This window comes from Centruroides sculpturatus, unplaced genomic scaffold (genome assembly GCF_000671375.1).
Source record: "Centruroides sculpturatus isolate CEXI.00-Female unplaced genomic scaffold, Cexi_2.0 scaffold764, whole genome shotgun sequence".
NCBI classification, from domain to species: Eukaryota; Metazoa; Arthropoda; class Arachnida; order Scorpiones; family Buthidae; genus Centruroides; species Centruroides sculpturatus.
In genome coordinates this window covers 411,829-418,159 of record NW_019384991.1, presented here as the reverse complement: position 1 = coordinate 418,159, position 6,331 = coordinate 411,829, and positions in this window count along the sequence as shown.

Below are 6,331 nucleotides of genomic sequence, written 5' to 3'. Positions count from 1 at the left end.
TAAAAAAAAGGAGAGTAAAGAGTCAGAAAGATTAGAAGCATGAGCAGTTCATTTCAAGCTGTTTCTAACTCTATATGTGCAATATTTGATGTAAAGTACACAATTTTTGAGCTTTATAGACAAACTTAGATGATGAATAGTGGGGTTAGCATATAAATATGCTTGGTACAAAATATTTAAATCTAATATAGATGTAAATTGATCTGGAAAAAAGTACAAGATTATTAAGCCGTAAAATATGAACAGAAATATGGAAAACTTCATAAGCCATGCTTTAAATATATATATATATATATGAATATATATTTGTTGGTATATACATAATTGCCTATATATATTGTAACAAAAGCAATTTACCATCCTCATTTTCTACTTCTTGCAGATAAAAAAAAACTGGTTTACAGAGTTAAACTATATTTATGTACGTGCAGATTTAAATTATTTATATAATAAATAATCGAAAAAAAAGACAATATTTTTGCTTGAAAAATACAGTAAATGCAATATTTTATAAAGAATTAATAATAAAAAAATTTTCTGATTGGCAAAATTTTAAAAGAAAGAAAACATTATTATGAAAATTAACATCGAAGAAAGGAAGGATTGTATAAATTAATAAACCATAATTTTGAAGAAGTATAATTAAACAGAATATTAAAAACAGTTAGCAACAATGACAATAGTTTAGTTTGAAGAAGTAAAACAAAATAAAAATAAATAAAAAATATGCTTTGTTATTCGAGAATTATTGCATTGTTTAATGCAAATGATGCTGCTATAGTATTGTTAGCGTATCTCAAGACAATAGATAGTGCCGTAAAATGTTTGTTTATTTTACGTCTATGTATTCGACGTAATGCATTTGTATAGCCTTATGTGTGTAATAATATAAAATATAGGCCCTCTATACATACACACGTATATAAATATATTATATAAATGTACAGTATAATCCACAAGGTGGAATTGTGTAGCTGTTTTGTATGTATGTGTGGCGTTGTCTTCCACCTTGCTATGTTTTCATGCAAGGAATCAATAAAGAGTAAATAAGTGACAGTTTTCTTCTATTTTTATACGAAAAAAAAGAAGCAAATTTTCGAAATTAAAAAAAAGATGATAATTCTTTTGTTAGCAAATAAGAAAAGAGCATTATTGGCTTTATAAAGGTTAAATTGGAAGAGTGCTTATCTTTTTAGTTTAGTTTTTTTAAGTTCAGACACGACACTAAAAAAATTTCGAATACAAAAAAGAAATTTATTTTATGAATTTCAATAAGAAATTTTTGAATTTACAAAATCAAAAATAGAAAAAGTATATTTTCTTCTTACAAATTCAACGAGAATATGCATTGTAGTGCCCAATTAAAACAGAATATTAAATAATATTTTGTAAATATCACGTAGACCTACTTTAATTATAAAAGATTTAAACTCAAAAATAAAGATTATTCCTTTATTTATTGATCCTATTCGATAAGATTAATTATTACTTATTCGTACTTAGTTTATTGTAAGAGTAAGGGAGCATCAGGAGTAGCTCTACTAATATATTTTTTTATTTTTTGTACATAAATTTAAATACATATAAAAATATATTTCAGATAAAATAAGCAAAACAAAAGTACTTTTTTCTATTTTATTTTCTTTTTTTATTTTTGTTAAGAGGCCTCTCTTTCCTCTTGAATACGTATATGATTCAGAATAATAAAACACGGTCTTGTTTAAAATATTTACATTATAAATATTTAAAATAAAATAAAGATTTCTTTACTAGTTTATTTATTTTGATATAAACAGCATTAGAGAATAGAGATAATTTTCCTGGAATTGTAAAAATGTCTTCAATCCTCTCTTAAATTTAACAAATGCAGTAGGCATCTTCCTTCTGGGATTAGTCTACATTTTAAATCCGCTTTGATGTAAGACTAGTCGGTAAATTTATATAATCACAGATAAATCGTGCTCTTTTAAATTATTAATGTCCTTTATTATGAGAATCTATTATATTAAATACACGAATGTAATCAAGTGTATTAACTTCATTATAAAATTCATTAATCTAACAACAGAATTTATAAAATTAAACGCGTAAAAAATGAATTTTATCAATATCTTAAAATTGAATCAATTTTCACATTCAATTTTGATAAAATTTTTCAGATTTAATATAAGTTGTTTCAAGAGTAAAAATAGAATTACAGGCTTATTGATCGGCCTAAATATTTTCAATTTTTGTGATACTTATAATTAATTTTAAATCCATAAATTCGGTTATGGTTAATGTGGCTCTTAAAAATTTTATTTTCTATTTATTCAATTTAATAATATTATTTAAGTCATTTTAGAGTGCTTTGAACTCTGTATTCTTGTTGTGTGCGCCGATCGCTATCTTGATTTCAGTTAGATTCCTCAAGCAAATCTCAAGCAGGGCAACATTTAGAATTTTGTCTTAATCTGTAGTATATAAAAAATAAAGGGTCTCGTATAAGTTTGTAAAAACAAGGTCCTAAACTGAATCTTTGTAAAGTGGAGCATTAAGCGGGATCTTTGTAGAGTGGAGCATTAAGCGGAATCTTTGAAGAATGAGGCCCTAAGCTGAATCTTTGTAGAGTGAGGCCCTAAGCGGAATCTTTTTAGAGTGAGGCCCTAAGCTGAATCTTTTTAGAGTGGAGCATTAAGCGGAATCTTTGTAGAATGAGACCCTAAGCTGAATCTTTGTAGAGTGAGGCCCTAAGCGGAATCTTTTTAGAGTGGAGCATTAAGCGGAATCTTTGTAGAATGAAGCCTCAAACTATAGATAGTTCAGTTTAAGTATAAATTTTCGATCTGAGAATAGAATTTTTTAAAATAAAAAAGCATTTTACAAAATTAAAATAATATTTTAATTAAAATTGACAAAATTAATATTTAATTAAAACTATAAAAGTGTGATTTTTAAGTAAACTTATTAATTATTGTTTTTGTTTTGTAAATATGGATTTGTTATGTAAGATGTTAAATAACTGTAGGCCTCGACTCACTTTAACTTCGAATATTTACATAAATAAATACTTAAAAGCCTTCAGAGAAATTTCAAATGCCAACATAAATTACGCGTAACGGATGGGATTTCGACATTAATTTTTCTAAATTTACTCGAAATTTTAATATAATTTTTAAAATACAAAATATTATTTAGGGGTGACTAGAGTGAAATTTAGATTATTACAATTACATTTTATTTATTTATTTATTTATTTGTTAATTCTGTTAACCGTATTGATTTATGTTCACATGTATTTTTGATATAAAATGTTCCTATAATTTATTACAGACAATTACTTATTTTGTATTATATTTAATATAAAAACAGTACAAAATTCCAGCTCTCAACTCATACACAAAACCTGCCATCTAGTGCGCAAATGTTTAACTAACAAAATCATATTTTTATAAAATTACTCTTATCGGAGTTGGAAGAAAATTTGATCTCGGAGAAAAAAAAATAAATCAAGAAAAAAAAACACTGATAGCTAAAATCGATATTTTGTTACCAAAACAGGAAATTTGACAACCTATACATATTCCACTTCATAAGTTTTCTTGATTTATCCAAAATATCAGAGAGAATTTTTTCCCGATAGTTTTTCACTTGTAAAATTTAAAAAGATGATAAAAATTCTCGATCGTAGCTAAAGAAAAAACATGAATAAACGATCCTATGTTACGCCCAATTATATAGGTAGTATGTGGCAACATATTACAGACGTGTTGATTACATATCTGGAATTCTTAACTATATTTAGATGGTAACGCACTCGTATTTTATTCTACGTTAGAGAAAAACCAAGTAAAGATCGATTTAGTATTTTTTTTATTTATATATATATACATTAAAATCCATTAATTTAATGAATTTAGACTTTGAATATCAACTAGTTTAATAAAATACCACCATCAATTATTCATCAGGATTTTTTTTCTATTTTTTTTCTCATTAATTATAAGACTCTAGAAACACCCATCTTGTTTTATAGGAAAATAATATGGGATTTGATTTATAAGCTGGTTAGAAAAGTAGTAATACATTTTATTTTTAATTAATGTAAGAAATTGACCTTTTTTCTATCTATTAATTGATAATTTATATGCATACAATTTAAACTGTATTTTAAGAAAGTTAAGTAAAAATTAACAATAAAATTCGATACTAATAATCCAGGTCTTTATAAAAATGGTTCTCTTTAAAATCGAGATATAAAATATTGACTCCAGGTTTTAGGAGTGTTTCCATTTACGTTATCGAATGTCTAGTTTGAAAAGTATCACTCACGAATTTATAGAGTATCAGATGTTTATTTTTACAGTTCTTAGTAATAATATATTTCTGACAAATGTAACAAATATCTATAATATTTATGCGCCTATTCTTATACTTTTAAGGATGAAATTGACCATTCTTACTCTTTTATTGCAGTTTTAAAGCGATAATCTTTTGATTTCTAGACAAACACCATTTACTAAAGTTACATCTTTCCTATATGTCGCTTAATATTTTTATTTCAATGATAAATAGCTTTAAATTTGAGTAATGCATTTGGACTTCCTTCTATTAGAAATGTTAAAGTCGAGTCACTAAACGTGCAGTAACAGTTTAGTTATTTTAATAACAATCTTGTGGACAGCTCTCGAAACGTGTAAACTCACCTTCCAAGCTAACCCTCCGATACCCTATGTCTCCTTGACCTTTACAATCTGCACCTCTTCTATTCTGTTGCTATAGTAACAGGGTAGGAAAGGTTTCTAGATCGCTTGCGGTTGGAAAGAGTTCAGAAGACAATGACTTGAATAAAATCTCCTGTATAACTTTGCTAAGCAATTCTAAAAATTAAATTATTAATCTACAGAGAAGCAGTTGGTACTTACAGTCTGTGATTGCGAAGAAAACAAAGGAAAAACTGGATGCATTGCCACTATCCTTTACACTTAAAGTGCTATCAATCAAAGATTCCTCGTTATCCTTCGTCGTGTCGTTCATTAAGAAAATTGCATTAAAGTCGAGCTACGTTATCTTCTTATCAGAATTGGTATCCAATAGTTTTAATCACTTCTTATACCAATTTTAATCTTGTTTACGGAAATTCGATTTGACATATCACTTTTTTCCGACGTAAAATGATTACCGAATAAAGTTTATGTATAGGTTACTTACATCATCTTTCGCTAATTTCGTTTCAACAATTGGTTTAAATCATTAAATAAATTTGCTTTGTGATTTAACTCTGAGGCTGTAATTTATCATTTAGTAGATTTTCGTATATCTGAAATATACGAGAAATGCATCTAAAAAAGATAGATTCTAGAAAAAAAAAAAGCAACGTTAAGTATACGCAAGAAATTTGTATTTAAAAATGTAAACTTATTAATTTTTATGGATAATATCTATAAAAATTAATGTTTCAGAAACTCCAAAACCATTATTTTAAATAATAATGATAATAAATCTGTCTCTGAATTTAATGCAAAACATTATGTGTGGACCCCAGGCACTCGCAGTTATGGAATGTCCTGTGTAGTAACTAACGCCTGTGTAAATAAAAACTAAATGCTATTAATTAAAAATACAGTAAACCCTCGATTTAACAAATCTAGATTCAACTGACAAAAATATTTTTCTGATAGGAAAAGTTTAAAATTTTTATTCGCAGCATGCTAAAAGGTTATATTAAAGAATAAACTAGTATAAATTACTCAGTGTACTGTACTGTTATATAGTTTTATTCAGTTTAATTTTGATACATCTCGCATATTTTCATTTTCAATTCATTAATATATGATTTTAAAACATATTCGGTAATAATGAACACTCCTTTATCTCAAATAGTCCGTTAAATCGAGGGTTTACTTGTTTACATATATAATTATATAAGAAATATAACCAGTTGTATTTCGTTTCCTGAATCGTTTCTCACATTTCTTTTGGTTTATACTAATTTATCATATTCTTTTCGTGGAAACCCCTGAGCGTGTGCCCAGAATGCCAACCCATAAATCCTACTCTGATTAAATTGTAATTAAAAATTATCCATAATTACACGCCTCTCATTATTCTAAAATTAAGTTTGCGGTCAAAAACGTATTATTTGACTACTAACTCTTAGATTGACAATTAAACATATTCCTGGCCTAATCACACTTCTGTGGTATGAAACTGTATACACAACGTAATAAGACTTTGCTGAAAGTACTCTGGTTTCATTATATTACACCGTTTTACTATTGTTTGTTTATTTTCTAGTTTTTCTTAACTTTATACAGTAGCCTATTTTTAATTTGTAGACTTTTGTAGTGAA